We start from the raw sequence: 23,106 nt of genomic DNA, 5'->3' as shown, positions 1-23,106 counted from the left end.
AGTAGTACGGGCCCATACTACCTTCCACATCTATCCGTACTTTCTTCAAGAACTGCCTTGACTCCACCAAGTCACTTCTACTACTACTGATCTCTGCTACTCTCATCCTAGGCTTGCCCTAGGGAAACCTCAGACTCAACTCAACTAGTCCTCAGCTGCTGAAGGTCTCCTTATAATGCTAATTAGCCACCACCTGAACACCATCACATGTGACGAGGATAAGATAATCCTTCAAGTAAAAGACCCGTCCCTATAACGGTTGGACTCAAACAAGAGCTGCGCAATAGGGCCAGTTCCAGCACTCTGGGATTATTCAACCCTGATCACATGTGGTGTGACGTGTTCACCTAATGGCTAACTTCCATCACTCAGAACTCCCACAAAGCACGAAGCAAGCAGCATTCGGATAAAGGAAACATACTCAGGCAAAACTATTCTCATAATGAGAAACTGTACTAGCATACAATGCTAAGCTCATACTATCAGGCATAACCTAAACAGGCTATCCTACTACTGTTTACTCAATACTAGCATGCAATACTCATAAAGCTGTAACACATAAAGCAGACACATAAGGCATCCTCCTAGATCCTTAGTCCTATACCAGCATGCTGTTCTACTGAAATTGAAACTAAACAAATAACTTGTATGGGTAATTTGGGAGTACTTACTTGAGCTCGGCTGATCGCATGCACCACACCCTTATCTCGTTTAAAAATTTCTTTCCTTCTAAGTGCTTTCAAAATTCTTTTAGAAAACATTTTCCTTTAAAAAATCTTTTTATTTCCCCTTAGTTTGAGTTTAGATACACCCGGAAGTGTACCCGAATCCCTCAAACCAGGGCTCTGATACCAACTTGTAACGACTCAAAAATACGACCCAAAAATTTCATTTTTCAACATAACCAAAAACCATAATCTGAGTGTCATATCATAAATCCATACGTGATGTATCTCAAAATAATAATAAAACACTGTGCGGAAAACTGTATCATATCCATGTCATATAAAAACCAAGAACTAAATCAACTCCCAGGATAAAAGCTGAAGCTGTGGTGTGTGCGATGCCATCAACCCGAACTCTTCCCTATGCTAGCGGAAGTACCTGGAACCAAAACTGAAACTGTAAGCACGAAGCTTAGTGAGCTCCCCCAAATTACCACATAGCATACAATAACATATCAAGCACATACTGGGGCCTTGCCCCCTCCATCGGACCGAAGTCCGAAGCTGACTGACTGGGACCTTGTCCCCTTCATCGGACCGAAGTCCGAAGCTAACATCAGACAGAAGTCCGAAGCTGACTGGGACCTTGTCCCCTACATCGAACCGAAGTTCGAAGCTGACATCGGACCGAGGTCCGAAGCTGACTGGGACCTTGTCCCCTACATCGAACCGAAGTCCGAAGCTGACATCGAACCGAAGTCCGAAGCTGACATCGGACCGAAGTCCGAAGCTGACTGATCATAGCATAAACATATCACTTAACATGAACACACATAATCCTGTCTGAGCCACGAAGGCATCAAACATGCTAACTACTGCATCAGATCAAAATCTGGATACTACTGCTAGCTAAACGGGCCGGCATTGTGGCCTTAGACCCGTTCCTACTGAAAGGAAACTCACCTCGTGAACTGCCTGCTGAGTGAATAGCTCTGAGGGCTAACTGCTGATGCTCCGGTATCTCCCCGGCTACAAGTCCATAAACACGCTTAATCAAATACTAAACATTGCACTGGGTAAGATGACTCTTTTACCGTTGGTCAAAGTCAACTCTCGGTCAAAGTCAACCCACAGTTAACCTGACTCGCCGAGTTGGGCCGCCAACTCGCCGAGTCCTTATTCTCACTCCTCGACTCTACTCGCTGTTACTCGTCGAGTATGGCATCGACTCGACGAGTACTCTCCCGATCCAAGAACTCAGACAATCTTCATCCGACTCGCCGAGTCATATGAACAACTCGACGAGTTGTTCTTGAGCTTAAGGAGATTGCCTTGGACTCGCCGAGTTGTATGAACAACTCGCTGAGTCCCCCCATTACTGAGTCTACCCTCAAACTCGCTGAGTCCACTCCACTACTCACTGGTCCCACTCGACACCGCTCAAAAGGAAGAAAATCGGGGACTCGCGACTCGACTCGCCGAGTCGTTCTTCCGACTCGCCGAGTCACCGCCATGCAACTATTCTACACTCGATTTTGCTCGAATCCAATACATACAATTGATAGATCTGAGTCCAATAAGCTGATTTACCACGTAAAGTTTCCAACTTTACGTGTACAAACACATGAACAAGGGAAATAAAGGCTAAAAGATGCCTAAAAGGGGTAGATCTAGGGTTAATATGCAAAATAGCTCCATAAAGGCAATAGATCTGGGCTCTACAACTCCTAAATGAACAAATCTAAGAATATCTCGGCATAATAGAGCTTCCATATCAACATAAGGCTTGAGAAAAGCACTAACAAGATCTAGAAAGGGTTTTAAAGCATAAAAGGGAAGGGAATCAGAAGAATACCTCAAAGAGCTCTTGCTTTCCCTTGAATCTCTGCTTTAAAATCCTTTTCCTTGCTCCTTTCTTCTTCTCCTTCTTCAAGCCTTCACAATTGCACACAAAATCACTTAGAATCACTCAAAAACGAATTAGGGTTTTCTCACAGCTTTTGAGGGTGAAGGAGGCGAGATTGGGGGCTATAAGGTGGCTTAAATAGTGGGCAACCCGGGGATTTAGGGTTTCTCCCAGACGGACAGACTCGCCGAGTCCAGAATATGGACTCGCCGAGTCGCCAGCTAACACGTGCTCGAAATCCCGACCCTACTCGGCGAGTCAGGCTATGAACTCGCCGAGTCCCTCTTGCAAAACTTCAAAATAAAAACCAAGGAATTATCATACCGGAGACGGGTCGTTACAGTAAAACCAAGATCTTGGGATGCATGTACACGTAAGGAATTATTTTTTTATTCCATTATGCTAATCTAGTATGTATAGATGTATTCAAAATTCAACAGTGATATCAGAGCCTCTAGGTTTTAATTATGAGCATTACTTAAAAATCAAAATCTGGAAACCTGTTAGTCATAGTTCTCGTGGCCCATCTCCTCATGGTCACTGCGCGACTGAACGTTTTTTAGATTTCTAGATTTTTCTGTTTTTTGAATTATGTGGATAAACCTTTTGATTTAAATATTATTTAAATTATTTAAATCTAAATGTTCAATCTAAGTTTAGTTCTAAATATTATTTCAATATGAATATTTAATTAATTATTTTTTCAATATTGTTTAGGTTTACATCTTAATATTTGATTTTGAATATTATTTAATTAGAGAATTAAATTTGAATATTTAAAAGGATAATGATCAAATTTAAAATGTTTAAATTTACCCACATATTATAATAGGAGTATTATATGTATAAGAAATTATTACAAACATGTGCCCTCACATGTTTAGCAGTAACCTTATCATCGAACCATGACTTTGCTCACCCAATTTAATGTTATAAGAGAGGTTTAATAAGGTCTCTTCGATTCTGAATGAGGTCAGTTTTTAAAGGCCCTTAGGCTTACCACCCTCACTGCCTCTTTGTATTTTGTGATCGGAGTTACTAAAAGGTATTAATAGGATAAGTGTTTAAAGTTAAAAAGTATTAAAATGGAATGAAAGGCTAGTAAAACAAAATTCTGATTTATAAAAACATTAATCGTATGTTACCCATGAAAATGCACATTTTCTTTATATTATGTTGATGGAGCGTGTGTGGTTAACTAATACATGAAAGCGAGGGTATAAGTTGAAAATGATTTGGCACTCAGAAGAATTATTTTGTTGATGGGGTGTATGTGGTTAACCGACATGTCAATGTGAAAATAATTCGGATCGAGGGCCAAGCAGTTTTACATGGTTGATTCACCATTTGTTCTATCATATGTGGTATCCTTGTCATAGAATTAAGATGAGCATAATATGATATTAACATGCCATTGAGTCCACTCAATGAATCTAAAAAGATCTAGCAGTTTCAAATAGATTGAAACCGGCAAAGAGTTTTGCCTACCTAAATAACTTTGGTGTGTGTTTACGGCTTCCATTTACACATCATAGAGCCAAATATGGATCCTAGCCTTAGTAAATAATTAATTGTGTTAAAAAATATTTTAAGGATTAATAAAACAAACAAGAATGGAATTAATATTAATTTATGTGTATAAGATAATCCACTAAAATCTACTGCTATAAGATCTCTCAAAAAGATTAGTTGGTATCAGTCTAGTCCAATTTCGTAGTTTGGGAATATTCTCATAGAAGAATATAATGATCATGCCTTATGGATCCACCAATAATTACATTCCGAAATTGTTAGAAATAGTTATCAAACATACTGTTGAAGTAAAATGGAATTTTATTAAGTTAGGAGTTGACTATGGTTATAATAATAATCAACTAGCTGACATGTACATATAATAAGTTCACTATTAATTTGATATGAACAACTTTAAAATGTATATAAAGGAGTTGCATGACTTGTTGAGACCCTTTGGTTACAAACATGGCTAATCATTGAAACTCCAACTTCAAATGCTCCTATATTCGCTATCATAAATAGAAGAGTCGAGAAGAAGAAATCCAGTTGCCCACGAGTAACACCCAAACTTTTTAAACACAATTTTACACCCAAACTTTTTCCTTTATAAAAAATATTATACAACAAAGGTTTCATACATATTAAACATTAAGTTTGAACTTTAATAAGTATACAAAGGATAGCCCAAGGATCATGTTGGGTTGTTACAAATACTAATCTATATGTTTATATATACAAAAGTAACTTCTAATCCTTCATTGCCTCCAAAAGAATTTGCTTATAAACCCTCTTAAGTTCATGTAAAAACACATTAATAACAATTACAATAAGCTAAATGCTTAGTGAATAAAACCATTTTTCATAAACTTGAAACATATCTATCAAAATCATTACATAGTAATATAAATTTTCACATATCTCATGTAATCCTTCATCTTTCAACAATAGTGTTGTCATCACATGACCAATACTATAACCCTTTTCATTGGTATTATCGTCACAAATATTACCACATCAATTCATTTTCACCCCGTGGTATTTTGGTCACCAAGACTACCATGATAACAATCTCATATCAGGGATATTAGAGTCACCAAGGCTATCCAAATTTCATCCTTTTAGAACTTAACATTTCACACCAAGATTTTCTAATTAAATCTTTCATCACAACATATATAACAGTATGTAAAGAACAACACAATATGTTAATAATATACATTCAAGTTAAAAAGGTAAAACAAGTTTTACTCACTTTATCACTTGTTGATTGCTTGATGTCCTTACACCCAAACCTTTATCCTTGGCTTTAACACCCAAAACTGTTACAAGAATCAAATAATTCATATATATATATATATATATATATATATATATATATATATATATATATATATATATATATATATATATATATATATCATCTAGATATACAACTCTCATTTATACAAAATAGTTCAATCAAACTCAATATAGTTATTCCGTCATCCCAACATACCAATTCACGTTAATTTCAATAATTAATTTTTATTGAACTCTATTCATTAAGTTATATGCTCAATACATTTAATTCATCATTTTTCATAATCCAAATTACAACAATCAACTTTGAATTAACGAATTGGAACATAGTAATCATATAATAACACTCTTTCTATACTAATTCTTACTTCAATTAACATCATACATCTAAACCCTAACTCATTCATAATAAATCGGAATTAGGGTTCATGAGGAAAATTCTCAATTCAAAAATTAAGTCATAACTAGTAATTCTGTCTTTCTTAGTAGATTTACAATTTTAAAGTAGGTTGTTATAATTAGTAAAACATAGATCTTAGGTTGCATGTGAAAGGTCTAGTATGCTCAAGAATCATATTAAAGTGATATTGCTAATTAACATATGATACTAATGGTTTTCACTAACAACAACTGGATATTACTGATTATTTATTAAAAATTGATCTTAATAAATATTCAATAAAACTCTTATAATTAAATTGGAAATTATTTATTTCATAGAAATAATAATTTTCATTAGAAAGTAATATAACATATTATTCCATAATGTATGAATTAATAAGTCGTGTACAACATTTTGGACTAGGTAAGCTTTTTGTCTTTTAGCAAAAGACAAAGTTTATATCTTATAAACTTTGAGTTTATAAAATATAAACTTCTTCTCTTTTTCTCCATGATGGCCGAAAATGAGTTAGTCAAAAGGAAGGATGGCTTTCTAATTTGTTTATTCAAAAGAAATGAAGCATGATGCATGCATGGGAGACATGTAGGCTTTAGGGACATGCTTGTCTAAAGTGGATGGGCCTAATGGTTAAAGACTTCACTTTAAGACAATATAAATTAGAGGCTTACATTCTTGAATGGGTTGATCCATTCTTCCATATTAAAATCATAACCTCCTTAGAGGAGATTACTCTCTCTCTTTTGTTCATCTTTTGTTGAAGAATACTTGCATCTTTTGCTCTCTTTGTGTTCTTATTTTGATAAGAACATAAAGCTTAAGAGTTAAGAGTTTTGGACTAGCATCTACCTCAAGTTGAGTCATTGTTGGTGTCTCAAAAGTTCCATCTTCTTCATCAACCTCTAAGCCTCCCCTTAAGGATTCAAAGATTACAAAGGTTGTTATTTCTTCATTCTTTCTATGGTTGGTATCTTTCTATAACTTGCAAGGAGATCCTTGGTGGGTATAAAATGTTATTTTATGTTTAAAATTTTGAAGTCTTCCGTTGCCATATTTTTCTAGTTTATGAAACTATTTTTGAACTAAAACCTAACAATTGGTATCAGAGCCACCTTGCAAGTTTGGTTAGATTTTTGATTTTTGGAAATATTAGCTTTTGGAGAATATGGATAACTTGTTTTTGTATAAAAATAAGTTCATACATATTTTCTGTAACATCCCAATTTTCAAGACCAAAAATTTCATTTTGATATAACAATTTATAAAAGCAATTATAAGAAAACGTCATCAAGTCACTTCATTTCATAAAACCATAGTCACATGTGTCAAAACCATATCGTAAAATAGTAATAATGTCAGAGTACAATCCCAAGAATCTCATAATGCGGAAATCATGTGTGTGTGATGCGCTGCTACCATGCCGGCTCCTTCCCCTTCGATGAAGAGGTACCTGAAAACAAAACTGAAAACTGTAAGAACGAAGCTTAGTGAGTTCCCCCATCATACCTCATACCATACATAACACATACTGGCTAACATATCTGGGTACTGGCTACCCCTTTGTAGCATATCAGGGTGTTGGCCTGCCCCTTCGCTTCTGTCGACCGGTAACCTTGTCTAGCATATTAGGGTGCTGGCATACCCTTTTGGTCCTATCGACCGGTAACCTTGCCTAGCATATCAGGGTGCTGGCCTACCCCTTTGGTCCTTTCGACTGGTACCAAAGACTATTTCACCACCCACTCTACCACATAGCATCCTAGTGCATAAACACATAAGTCATATACTGTCTACCTTATCTGGGTGCTGACATATCCCTTCGGCCCTATCGACTGGTATTGGAGTCTATCCTACCCCTCCTATCACATATCACTTAACATCATAACATACTAGCACATAATCATAACAGATGGCAACATACCAAATAATTATCACAAAGACAATTATCTCTAATATAACTCTTACTATTGGGTCGACCTTGGTGCCTTAGACGCACTTCTAATGGAAGGTAACTCACCTCAATGTCGTGTAGTAGCTGAACTGTCCTCGGTGCTGGGATCAACTCCTCTCAAACTCCTACACTCAACAATCTTTCTTAATTACCCTTTCATACTCATAACCCTTTCAAGGGTCAACCCAGGTCAAAGTTAAGGTCAACACCTTGGCCAAAGTCAACCTTTGGTCAAAGTCATCATTTGGATGACTCAACTCACCAAGTTGGTCCACCAACTCGTCGAGTTCCATATTCCATAAAATTCTGGAGCTTCGATCCTACTCGTCGAGTCTTTCAAGAAATCGTTGAGTTCCTCTCACATACTCGAGACTTTTCCTCCTAACTTGCCGAGTTCTCCTTGAACTCGTCGAGTTCTCCTTCATACAGGATCGCTACCTTCTGTTCATGACTTGCCGAGTTCATCCTCGAACCCATCGAGTCCTGTTTCATATCAATTGGGACGTCTATCCCTTGAATTCCCGAGTTCTTCCTTGAACTTGTCAAGTTCTTCTTCATAATAGTTGGCACATTCGCTTTCAACTCGCCGAGTTCATCCTTGAACTCGTCGAGTTCTTTGATTTTCAAGTCCATAATCATGTCCATCATGCTGAGTCTTCTTCTAGACTTAACCAGATTGTTCAGAAAATGAAAAGGTTGGGGAACCACAATCCGACTCGCCGAGTCCTATGAATGACTCGTTAGGGATGTCAACGGGAGCAAATGGGACGGGGAGTGCATCTCCTACCCCGCCAGTGAAATTTCCTTGTTCCCTCGTCCCCGCCCTCGCCCCCGAAATGTTCAGCCTTCCTACCCCTGCCCCCGCCCTCGAATCCCCTTTATTAACCCCGCCCCCGCCCACGAATCCCCTTTATTACCCCCGCCCCCACCCCCGTTCCCCCACCCCCGATTGATTTTGGGATGCCTTTTTTTGGCTAAAAGAAGTTGTTATTTATGCTACAAGAAGCTAATTTTTAGGTAACAAATAATTATTTATAGTAGAATTTTACATGTTAAAAATAAAAAAGTTATGGCATCTTAAAAACATTATACTAACAATTTAAAAACATGTTTTTTTAATGAATTTTGGAAGCTCAAAATTATGTTGTAGTTTATTATATTTATATAATTAATATATTTGCAATTTATTAACGGGATCCCCACGGGGGTTTCGAGACGGGATTGCCTATCCCCACCCCCGCTCCCGAAATTAAAACGGGGGTTAACCTTGCCCCCGCCCCTATCCCTGCCCTCGATTTTTTTTAAAATTTCCTCCAAACGGGACGGGGCCCCATGGGAACGGGGTCCCACGGGACTTTCTGACATCCCTATGACTCATCGAGTCCCCCAAAGTCCAAGTCCGTCCAGTTGATTTTAGTCGGGCTTATTGCATCTAAAGCATAGATCTGACCTCCTAGGGTCGATATAACACGTAAAGTTACAAACTTTACGCGCATGCATGGGTGTTATGAGGCTAGAACACCAAAACTAAGCCATACAAGAGTTCTAATGCATGGGATAGGGCCATAGCTCAATAAAGGTGGCAACTTTAAGCTTACTGAGCTCAAAAGTTCCCAGATCTGAAGTCATTACTCTAATATGCATTCAAATCTCGAGAGTGACTTAGAAATGGCCCAAAAGTGACAACATGCAAGCCCTAAAGAAGATCTACTGCCTTCTTCTTGAATCTTCAAGCCTTTCCTTCCTTCTCCAAGCTTCAAATCACTAAAATGGCACAAAATAGCTCATGAACACTCACAAGCTGATTAGGGCTTCGAGAATGAGGTTTGAGGGTGATGTAGGCTGGGGTGGAGGCCATATAAGGTGTTTAAATAGGGTGCAAACCCTAAAATTTAGGGTTTCATTCAGACAGCTCTACTCGTCGAGGTGGGGCTTCCGACTCGTCGAATACTCTTCCACCTGCGTCCAAGATTCGCCCCTACTCGACGAGTTTGGGGCCTCCAACTCGTCGAGTCCTAGTATAAAAATGCAAAAATTCGTATTTAAAATACATACCGGGAACCGGCCGTTACAAATCTCCCTCACTTATTTTAGACTTCATCCTCGAAGTTTGCTTCTGCGTTCGGAAAAAGCTCTGTAGTGCTCCCTTATCTCGTCCTGCGACTCCCAAGTCCATTCTGAGCCCCTGCGGTGCTGCCATTGCACCTTCACTAGTTTGACCCTCTTGTTCTTGAGATCCTTCGACTTCCTGTCGAGGATAGCTACTGGTCGCTCGATGTAGTTCAGGCTGTCATCAACCTGAATGTCCTCTAGAGGCACCACCGCAGAGTCGTCTACCAAGCACTTCCGCAGCTGGGAGACGTGAAAGGTACTGTGAATCTGGCTAAGCTCGGCTGGAAGATCCAACCTATATGCCACCTTGCCCACTAGGGTTGCAACCCTAAAAGGTCCAATGTACCTGGGGCCTAACTTTCCCTGCTTCCTGAACCGGATGGCACCTTTCTAAGGAGACACCTTCAGGAGGACCATATCCCCGACCTGGAACTCCAAGTTCGAACGGCGATTGTCGGCATAACTTTTCTGCCGACTCTGAGCACTTTGAAGCCTACTCCGGACCTGCTGGATCCTCTTCATCATCTTGAGTACCACTTTGGTACTCCCCACGACCCTCTGTCCAACCTCACCCCAACATATCAAGGTAATGCACTTCCTCCCGTATAGCATCTCGAAGGGAGGAAGGTCAATACTCGCGTGATAGCTATTATTGTAGGAAAACTCTGCCTAGGGAGGGTAGGTATCCAAGCTACCACCAAAGTCCAAAACGCATGCCCACAGCATATCCTCCAAATTCTGGATGGTCCGCTCGCTCTAACCATCCGTATGCGGGTGAAAAGTGGTGCTAAAGTGCAGACAAGTACCCAAATCGTCGTGAAAATTCTTCCAGAATCTAGAAGTGAATCGCATGTCTCGGTCGGAAATCACAGAAATTTACACTCCATGACGAGATACTACTTCCCTGATGTAAATGTCGGCCAACTTCTCGGACGAAATGCTCTCCTAGATCGGGATGAAATGGGTACTCTTGGTCAACCGATCCACGATGACCCAAATCGAATTTACTCCCTGTACGATCCTGCGAAGCTTTGTGATGAAATCCATAGTAATATCTTCCCATTTCCACATAGGGATGTCTAACGGCTGCGTCTTGTCGTGGGGCCTCTGGTGCTTGGCCTTGACCTTGTTGGGTTTTGAGCATTGTAACACTTCCTAAGTATACATGCAACCCTAATAAACCTTGGATCTATGTTTGTCTAAGGTACATGCAAAATATTATTTTCCAAGGTTTATAACCTATCTAGCATGGCATGGGGTACTTTTAAACATAAAAGAACTAGATGAATTACATACCTTTTGTTGATTGTTGATTCCTTGGAGTTTGAGAGCCAAGCAACAATAATTTGAATGCCTCAAGTGGAAATCACAAATCACCACAAACTTGGAAAATATATGAGAGAGTATACTAACTCTTAGAATTTGGCCACCACTATTACACACACACTAGGGTGTTTTTCATGTAACATAAGCTTGTTTATATAATGTGCATGGTTAGGCAGAAACCCTAATAACCCATGTCTTTTCCTCTTCCATGGATCCATGGGTTAAAAGCTCCATGGATCATCCATGGACTTCCATATAAGCTTAGCCCATTAACAAATGAGTATTAGCCCACACCATATAAATATAATAGCCCATAATTTAATTAGTCTTCCTTTTAATCACTAAATTAATTCATAATTAATTCAAGATTAAAACTAATTAAATATCATGACTTTGTATTAATATATTATAACTTATAATATATATTAATAAATCGTAAGTATACAATTCTCATAAAATTATCCATAAATAGTTTGGGTGAAGTGCAACCCAAATGGACCATGCCGGGTTGGGTCAAGTATATACTAAATAAGTTATGGACTTAGACACCTTATCCAACAGACTCCCACTTGGATAAGTCTAATAACTGTATTTGCCTATATTACTTCAGGAACCAATCGACAATCGTAGCTCTCGAAAACTCTGTTGAACTATGAAGCGCCATTTTAGACAAGTGATCATATATTCCTCTGTTCTCATGATATCATCCGGACAAATACATGGAACAATGTCTTACTTATTGTGTGGCAGTTGTTTCTTGATTTCCGATTTGTTTGACAAAGAACTTAACTGAACACATCAATTTAGTTCTGACCGGGCCCGGTACATGGGTCAACACAAAATCATCGAGGGGCCCAGACATCGCTTCTATTTCTAGAAGGAACAGATAAACTTCGACTCATATGCTTGTTCTACTACTTGTTGGATTGTACACAAAGGCACGTTTTATGACATCAAGTTACTGATGCGTTTACGTGCAATCAATGCACAACCAATTCATAGGTAACAACTCATATCTCTAGGTTTGAAGACTTATATGATATTATCGTCTCACGATCACTCGAGATAAATTCCATGAAGTGATACACGTGAGCGTGGGTTTATTCCAATACTCATAACTTATGAGCACTCATGAACGTTGTAGCAACCATTTCCATGTCTAAACACCTTTAGCCATCTACAAACCCAATTCATGACAATCTTGATTCATACCTACTTCCGATGTATGACCGATTGTGGAGGTTTGAATAAATTAATTATTCTGGAAGTCAAAACATGCAAAACTGAAACAATAGTAAATAATTGACAATGATAGTAACACTTTACTCATAAATAAATCACAAATTTTATTCATCATCAAACGTCGATTACATTTTACAAGTTTCAGAAAAGGCTATCTAATCTGTAAAACTAATATCATCTCTCAGCCTGGTGCGCCTCGCATGCTGCAAATGCTTAACCCTCGTTAGTCCCTTCGTAAGGGGATCTGCAGGGTTCTCATCTGACGATACCCTCTTTGCAACGAGGAGTCCTTCTTCTATCTTGTGTCTTATGAAGTGATATTTTCTGTCAATGTGTCAGGATCTGCCATGATCTCTCGGTTCCTTGGCTAAGGCAACCGCACTATTGCTGTCACAGAAAATCTCCATAGGCTCCTTAATAGCTGGTACAACTCCAAGGTCTCCGATGAAGTTCTTTAGCCATATCGCCTCCTTCACCGCTTCACTCGCTGCTATATACTCTAATTCACAAGTCGAATCAACTACCATCTCCTGCTTGGAACTCTTCTAAGAGATTGCCCCTCCATTTAGGGTAAAGACCCAGCCCGACTGAGAGCGGAAGTTATCCCTATTAGTCTGAAAACTAGCATCACTATACCCTAATACTCTCAAGTCATCACTCCCACCAAGGGTAAGGATCCAATCCTTGGTCCTCCGCAGGTACTTGAGAATTTTCTTTACCACGGTCCAATGAGCCTTGCCAGGGTTCCCTTGAAATCTGCTGACCATGCTCAAAGCAAAGGCCACATCAGGGCGGGTACAAGTCATAGCATACATGATCGAGCCTACAGCGGAAGCATACGGTAATCGACTCAATTCTGCTATCTCAACCTTTGCACTCGGACTCTGAGTCTTACTTAGTTTGGCATTGCATTGGATCGGTAAATCTCCTTTCTTGGAATTTTGCATGTTGAACCTATTCAACACCTTATCCAAATAGGTACTCTGACTAAGTCCAATTAGTCTTTTACTCCTTTCTCTTAATATCCTTATCCCTAGGATATAGGCAGCTTCCCCTAGGTCCTTCATAGCAAAGCACTTCCCAAGCCAGGACTTAACCTCCTTCAAGGTTGGGATGTCATTTCCTATAAGTAGTATGTCATCTACATACAGTACCAAGAAGCTAACTATACTCCCACTAGCTCTGACATAAACGCAAGACTCATCTTCACTTCTTGAGAAGCCAAACTCTTTGACCTACTCATCGAAACAAAGATTCCAGCTACGAGATGCTTGTTTTAATCCATAAATGGATTTCTCAAGCTTGCATACTCTATTAGGATATTCTGCACTGACAAAACCCTCTGGCTGATTCATGTACACATCCTCAGCCAACTTTCCATTAAAAAAAGCGGTTTTGACATCCATTTTCCTTATTTCATAATCATGAAATGCAGAAATGGCTAGCATAACCCTAATAGACTTAATCTTTGCTACCGGTGAGAAGGTTTCATCATAATCAATACCCTGAGTCTGAGTAAAACCCTTCGCAACCAGTCGAGCCTTATAAGTGTGCACTTTTCCTTCCATGTCGGTCTTCTTCTTGAAGATCCATTTGCACGCGACTGTTTTATGGCCAGGTACATTGTCAACCAAGTTCCAGAATTGATTGTCATACATGGACTGTATTTCGCTGTCCATAGCCTCCTTCCATTTAGCAGACTCCGGGCCTGCCATGGCTTCCTTAACACTGCTAGGTTCATCCAAATTTACTAGTGTACTATCGCTGATAAATGTATCACCTTCTTTAGTAATATGAAAACCATAATAAAACGCAGGTGTGTTCCTAACCCGTGTGGAACGCCTTGGAGGTACAAACTCGTCAGCTGGCTCAACAGGAGTTTCCTCCTTAGGTTGATTGTTAGTGTCTGAGATTCCTTCACCGATTGATTCTTGAATTTCTTCGAGGTCAATTTGCCTCCCACTGTCTCCTTGGTTTATAAACTCTCTTTCACGAAAGACCCCTCTTCTCACTACAAAGACCACATTCTCATTAGGTCTGTAGAAGAGGTAACCGAAGGATTTCTGTGGGTAGCCGATGAAAATACACCTTTCACGTCAGGGTTCAAGCTTATCATGATTTTCTCGCCTCACGAAAGCCTCGCAACCCCAAATCTTGATGCGGTCCAAATTGGGAACCTTCCCAGTCCACATCTCATGAGGTGTTTTGGTAACCTTCTTTGTAGGGACTAGATTAAGGATATGGGCGGCAGTCTCTAAGGCATACCCCCAAAAAGAGATTGGTAGCGAAGCTTGACTCATCATAGAGTGAACCATGTCTAACAAGGTTCGATTGTGCCTCTCAGCTACACCATTTAGCTGTGGTGTCCTGGGAGGAGTCAATTGTGAGACAATCCCACACTCCTTAATATAGTCAAGGAACTCGTTACTAAGATACTCACCACCTCGATCGGATCGAAGCATCTTAATGTTCCTGCCCAATTGTTTTTCTACTTCCTGTTTAAATTCCTTAAACTTTTCAAAGGTTTCTGACTTATGTTTGATTAAGTAGACATAACCATATCTACTAAAATCATCAATAAAAGTCACATAATACCAATTAGCATCCCTTGTGGTGGTTTTGAATGGTCCACACACATCAGTATGTATTAGGTCCAACAAACCCTCACCCTGTTCACAAGTACCAGTGAAGGGTGATTTTGTTATCTTTCCACACAGACAAGATTCACAACTATCATCTGATTTAAGGTCAAATGATTCCAAGACTCCATCCTTTTGGAGTTGGCCTATGCGTTTCTTGTTTACATGTCCAAGACGACAATGCCACAATGATGCTTTATCTAGGCTAGTAGAAGAATCAATATACAATACATTATTTCCTAAGTTGTCTACAATCGACACAGTTTAATACACACCATCACAAGGTAATGCCTTAAAATAAAACACATTATTAAAGAAAGCATCAATACCACCACATTCATTATCAAACGAAAAGGTAAAACCTTGTTTATACAAACCATGAAAGGAAATAATATTGCTCACCATTTCAGACGAGTACACACATTTATTCAAATCTAATTTTAACCCATTATTCAGCATCAAAGTATAAACTCCAATCTTGGAAACAGGTTAAGCCTTCCTATTCCCCATGATCAAGTTTATCTTCCCGTGCTCCACATCCTCACTTGTTCTTAGGCCCTGCAAATCAGAACATATGTGAATACCACATCCTGTATCAAGCACCCAAGAGTTAGAATATGGTGAGTTATTAGACAATATTGTGTAAATACCTGCGTGGATGGGTTTCACTTTCCCATCCTTCATATCCTGCAAGTATTTAGGGCAGTTTCGCTTCCAGTGCCCCTTGTCCTAGCAATAGTAGCAATCAACATCCTTGGGAATGGCAGAAGGAGCGACTGAACCGCTCTTGGTCCTTGATGAGGAGCCTTCAAGAGACTTTCCCTTGGTACCCTTCGAAGGGGACTTCCTCTTTTTCCCTTTGCCTTGCCCGATAGCCAAAACAGGGGTAGATGTTGGAGTAGGAGTAGTAGAGGTAACAACTGACTTGCCCTTAAGACCGGTTTCAGCGGTCTTCAAGAGTCCTTGAAGTTTGCTAAGAGTAACTTCCTCCTTGTTCATATGATATGTCATACGAAATTGGTCATAACAAGAAGGTAAGGAGTGCAAAATGATGTCAATTGCCAACTCCTCAAGGAAGTTCATGTTTAGCTTGAGCAAACGGTCCACATACCTTTGCATCTTTTGCATGTGGCCTGTGATGGATTCATCGTCCTTCATGCGGGTTGTTATCATGGAGGAGATTATTTCATACCGCTCCTGACGAGCACTCTGATGGTACCTTTCCATCAGGTCTTGGTGCATCTCAAAAGGGTAGAAGTCCTCATAGGACTTTTGGAGTTCGGCTGTCATCGTGGCCATCATGATGCATGCCACCTTAGTGGCATCTCTCTCATGTGTCCTGAATTCAGCGATCTCCTCAGGAGTAGCATTGGACCCATCAAGCTCCTTTAACTCCTTATCGAGGACGTATTCTTTGTCCTCATAACGAGTAACCATCCTGATGTTCCTAATCCAGTCCATGAAGTTGGAACCATCAAAGATGACTCTCCCACAAAGATTCATGAGACAGAAAGAGCCAGTTGGGTTAGAGCCCGAAGCATTAGTGTTGGAAGACATCTGAAAGAAGAAAGCAAGTTTAGATTAGATATATAGAGTCCTTAATAAGACACCCAAATGTAATATTAAGGCTAGGATCCAATCACAATATATTATAATTAGAAGAGGGATGCCGTAATCTAAGTAATAACATATTTGAAAGGTAGGTGAATGACGATTCACCGATTTCCACCATGAAAAACGAGATGAATTATTAGGTTTTAATTGGATTTGAAATTCCTAGATTCTTTTGAGATTCATTGAACTTTTCAATGGCATGTTTCAATCTCGATTGTGCCCTTCAAGTTTTGTGACTGGGATGCCGAGGATCACAAAACAAGGTGTGAATAACCATGCTAACTCACTTGGTACCCTTAATATTATCACCTAATCAATGTGCCGATTAACCACACACGCTCCATTGATCTATGAAAAACATTAAGTCACACTTCGTGATCCTTACTAGTCCAAGTTGGTGTGCCGGTTAACCACACACGCTCCACCAACGACTTGGTAAGGTACAAAGTGTGAATTCCATGGACTAGCACCATGTTCACATTTTTCCTAAAGTAACTAAGATTGTGAATTAAAAAATGTTTAGTTACTTTATAATAATCATTATACTTTTAATGAGAATTTAAAGTCATTGTCCTACCTGTTCGGCTAACGACCCTCCACCGATCAAGGAAGCGGTGGGTGAGAGTGGACACCCATTAAGCTGCCATTTTATAGGCAACAACCTTATACCCCCCTTATAGATCGGCTTCATGAATGAGGCCTACTAATCGTAAAACGACTTATTCTTATACATATATATAATAATTAACCATTAATGTTATAAAGAGTATAAGTGTTGAATTTTAACTATTAAAACCCTAAGGGTTGGAATTAAAGTTTATTAAAGTGTGTGAAACTATAAAAATTCCAAAACTTGAGGACAAGCTTTGTAACCATCCACAACTTTTCATTTCATAACTTATGAATTAAGGGTTCATAAAAATGAAGACTCTTCATTTATGTAACTTATGTGTTTTAAATGTGTGTTTAAAAGAGGTGACCTTTGGATATCCATAACTTGAGGACAAATTATGGACTCCATTAAAACACATAAATGATCAAGAATCAATCCTAAACAATTCAGCAAATAATTTCTATCATCTTCTAAATTCATAAGAACATGAACATGATTATCAAAGTTTCAAGAATTATATGAACACATACAAAACATGAAATTTTGATATATGCTATTGTAAATGGATTAGAACAACCATTACACCAACTAAAATAAGTTTTAAAACACCAAAACAGTTTAGGGTAATGTTTCTAGTCCATTTCCAGCAGCAAAAGTCGAAAATCTGCATTCTGAGGCTCTTACTCGCCGAGTGTACGGTCCTACTCGCCGAGTAGGATGAATATACACATGAACTCGGCAAGTCCCCCCATGGACTCGGCGAGTTCATCAGGCAGACAGCAAAAATTCGACCTTTTCTTCACTTTTTTGCATCAATTATCAAACAAACAAGCCTAGGCTCTGATACCACTGTTGGGTTTTGAGCATTCTAACACTTCCTAAGTGTACATGCAACCCTAATAAACCTTGGATCTATGTTTGTCTAAGGTACATGCAAAATATTATTTTCCAAGGCTTATAACCTATCTAGCATGGCATGGGGTACTTTTAAACATAAAAGAACTAGATGAATTACATACCTTTTGTTGATTGTTGATTCCTTGGAGTTTGAGAGCCATGCACCAATAATGTGAATGCCTCAAGTGGAAATCACAAATCACCACAAACTTGGAAAATATATAAGAGAGTATACTAACTCTTAGAATTCGGCCACCACTATTACACACACACTAGGGTGTTTTTCATGCAACATAAGCTTGTTTATATAGTGCGCATGGTTAGGGAGAAACCCTAATAACCCATGTCTTTTCCTCTTCCAAGGATCTGTGGGTTAAAAGCTCCATGGATCATCCATGGACTTCTATATAACCTTAGCCCATTAACAAATGAGTATTAGCCCACACCATATAAATATAATAGCCCATAATTTAATTAGTCTTCCTTTTAATCACTAAATTAATTCATAATTAATTCAAGATTAAAACTAATTAAATATCATGAATTTGTATTAATATATTATAACTTATAATATATATTAATAAATCGTAAGTATAAAATTCTCATAAAATTATCCATAAATAGTTTGGGCGAAGTGCAACCCAAATGGACCATGCCGGGTCGGGTCAAGTATATACCAAATAAGTTATGGACTTAGACACCTTATCCAACAGACCTTCCTACAGGTCAGGTACCTCTCAACGTACCAAGCTATATCCCGCTTCATGCAGGGCCACCAATAATCAGGATGAAGATCTCTGTACATCTTCGTTGCCCCGGGATGGATAAAAAACCTGGATTTGTGCACCCCATCCATCAAAACCTGTCGTACTCCTCCCCAGTACAGAACCCATACCCTCTTGTGCAGGGTCAGCAACACCCGACTATCATAGTCAAACAAGGCCACCTAGCCTACGATCCGCTCACACTTCCGACGCTCCTCCTTCATGTCCTCAAAAGAGCAATTTTTGAGTCTAAAAGATGTGTAGGATTTTCAGTGACATTTTCTGAAAAGTGTCACTAATGCTGTTTACAAATGGCTGTTGGACTTTTAGCGACAATTGCTGAATTTTAGCCTTTAAGAAGTTTTTCCAACCCTTTGTAAGCAATTGGTGTTTACTCAAATGGGAGCTTTTTTATCAACATTACAAGAAGTTTTTTGGTCCCCTTAAATGTCCCTTTAGGAATTGACTTGACATTTTTTTTTGCATTGGCTCACAAAAAAATGTCATTAGTTGGCTATGTTTATGCACATATCTTTTTATGCATGTTTGTGTAGTTAATTTTATGCAATTATTATGTGTGGTTAAGGGTGTAAGTGAGCCGAACTACTCGCGAGCTACTCAGGATTGACTCGTTAAAAGCTCGACTCGAGATCGAATTAAACGAGCCCGAGCCGAGCTCGAGCCCAAATATGAGGCTCATTTATTAAACGAGCTCGAGCCGAGCTTCAGCTAGTGGGCTTGCGAGCCTAAATGAGCCTATATATATATATATATATATATATATATATATATATATATGTGTGTGTGTGTGTATGTGTGTGAGAGAGAGAGAGTGTATATATATATATATATATATATATATATATATATTGTTGGGTTTTGAGCATTCAAACACTCCTATGGTGTACATGCAACCCTATAAACCTTGGATCTATGTTTTCTCTATTATACATGAAAATAAGAACTTTCCAAGGCTTAAATCCTAACTAGCATATCGTGAAGCTCTTATACTACAAAGTACTAGTTAGATGACATACCTTTTGATATAGCTTGATGTCTTCAAGCTTTAAGAGCTTAGCCCCAATAGTGTGGAAGCCTCAAGTGGAATCACAAATCACCAAAACACCTTGGAAGACTTTGAGAATAAGAATACTTTGGTTCTCTCTAGTGAAATCGGGTAGCCTTCTTAGTGTACCCACATTAGTGCCAATTTCACCAACCAAGGACATCTTTATATAATATGGAGACTAGGGTTAAACCCATGACCTTTCATTTCATATGATCCATGGGTTAAACACTCCATGGACTATCCATGAAAGCTTAGCCCAACCTAAATGAATTTGGCCCATCACACACACACACACACACACACACACACATATATATATATATATATATATATATATATATATATATATATATATATATATATATATATAAGAGTCCATATTTAATTAGTTCATTTTGATCACTTAATTAATTCTAAATTAATTCTTGATCAATACTAATTAAATAATAGGATTCCATATTAATATATTAGAACTTATAATATATTAGAGTAAATTACACGAATGGTCCCTATGGTTTAGGGTAATTTACGCGTTTGGTCCCTAACTTATTTTTTTAACTCGGACGGTCCCTACTGTTTGTTTTTGTTACGCGCTTGGTCCTTGTCTTACTTAAAAAGACTATTTTGCCCTTGATTTTTTTAATTTATTTAAATAAACATTCCCCCAACCCCACCCCCTTACCTTATCTTACCTACCACACCATTTTTTCTTATTTAAATAATAGTTTTTTTTAGGTAAGAAAGGGACCAAACGCGTAATAAAAATAAACAATAGGGACTAAACGTGTAACAAAAACAAACAATAGGGACCTTCTGAGTTAAAAAAATAAGTTAGGGACATAGCACGTAAATTACCCCAAACCATACGAACCATTCATGTAATTTACTCAATATATTAATATAATCATAAATATACTATTCTCAAAAGATTATCCATATAAATTGTGCCGGTGAAGTGTAACCCAAATGGACCATGCCGGGTCGGGTCAAATACATACCAAATATAGTTATGGACTTAGACATTAATCCAACAGTCTCCCACTTGGATAAGTCTAAATCTATTATTGAGTATGACTTCAAAACCTAATTGGCAATCGTAGCTCTTAAAGTCGCTGTCGAACTATAACATTTTTCAATAACTTGTCCATTAGATAAGGGATCATATATTCCTCCATTCTAGATATCATATGGACTGAGACATAGATTATAATCATTCTCTCTGTCCATTTATTGTTTCCTGCTTTCTGATTCATGACGACTGACCGATTGAACAAATCAGATCAGTCCTGGCTTGGTCAAGCACTCACATGTGTCATCATTAAATCATCGAGGGGCCCACATATATCGCTTTTATCCTGAAGGTAAAAGGAATGGATAAACTTCGACTCATATGGCTTGTTCTACTACTTGTTGAATCATACACAAAGGCATGTTTTATAACATCGAGTTACCAAATGCGGTTTCGTGCAATCAATGTACAACCAAATCATAGTAACAACTCATATCTCTAGGTTTGAAGAATATAAGATATTATCGTCTCATGATCACTTGTGATAAAATCCATGAAGTGATTCAAATGAGTGCGGGTTGAATCCAATACTCAGAACTAATGAGTACTCATGAGTGTTGTAGCATAACTTTGTCCACCAACTTGGACCTCTACAAGCCAACCCATAACAGTCTTGATTCATATCTACTTCCAACATATGACCGACTGTGGATGGTTTGAATAACTTAGTCATTCTGGAAGAATAACCTAGTTATTATGGAAGTCAAAACATGGAGAGTGAAACACAAGAATAAATGAATCTAATATGGTATCAAAACCTATGAATATAAATAAAACACTTTATATTTATCACCATACTAATTACTCATTATTCATTGTTTCGGTTTTATCAACTTTATACTTGAATTAAAACACTAGTTATCCCATGCACCAAGCCTGTACACTATGTTTTTCTAAACAATAGCTTTGCCATACACCAAGTAAGAACTTTATGTTTGTCTATGATCCTTTACTTTGTGAACTAGATCAAATGACGATAATTTCAATGATTCTCTTTTCACACTCCCAAATCCTTATCGTAAATGTAGGAATTCCAAATCCCTATCATCTATCGAAATTTGTTTAGATTTTAAACTTAAATGCACAGACCCTCTTGTAATGAATATGAACAAAGTCACAAAGACTTGTCAACACTCATTACAGGGTATTTCAATGAAGATCAACTTCACGGAAATTAAGTCTCATATTCAAAGTACATTTCTTTGAACATGCTTCTTGCATTAAGGTTTTCTAATCTTACACATATAACTTCAACCTATGGAGAAAACTCCATATTCCTACTTTGACTAACACTTCTGAACAAGAGTTGCCTCTTTTCAGATTATGTCAATATGTTCCTTCCAATATTAACAGTATACTTCCAACTGTCCTTGAGCAACCAATCTTTGGTAAACCTTAGATTGTCCTCGACAATTGCTTAATCACTTTAGTCATATCCAATTCTCGACATTTTCCTCCATAATGGCCCAAGGCATTTGGAAAATTCAGAAAAGATAAATATTATAGCACATGTAATCGATCTTGTACCCAAAGTAAATGGGACACAATTCATGATGTTTCACATAAAAACATGGTTCTAGACCAGTCTTTTGCCATAATAATTTTTGTTTGCCATGTTCTCAAAATTTGACTATAAAAAGGGATGCCGTAATCATAATCGAATTTTAAGAACGCAATATATAGAATTTTCTTAAGTTGAACCAATCCAACATGAAACTCATATATATATTCTTGACTAAAGGTGATTAAAACCTCAATATAATCTCTTTAGAATGATTATAAATTCAACAATAATTATCATGCTCCCACTGACATGATGATTATTAGCATAAACCATATGCTCCCACTAGCTTTGACATGTACTCAGAAGTCAGCTGTACTTCTAGAAATCAATACTTTATTGACTTTCTTACCAAAGTTCAGATTTCTGATACTAGATTGCCTTGATAAGACTTTATCAATATCATACACCTCTTAGATAGCTCACAGGTGTTTCTAAACAATTATGAAGAGGGATGTCGTAAT

This window comes from Lactuca serriola, chromosome 3, assembly GCF_051521515.1.
Source record: "Lactuca serriola cultivar US96UC23 chromosome 3, Lser_US96UC23_V15, whole genome shotgun sequence".
In the NCBI taxonomy this organism is placed as follows: domain Eukaryota; kingdom Viridiplantae; phylum Streptophyta; class Magnoliopsida; order Asterales; family Asteraceae; genus Lactuca; species Lactuca serriola.
Note: the sequence above shows the minus strand (reverse complement) of the source record.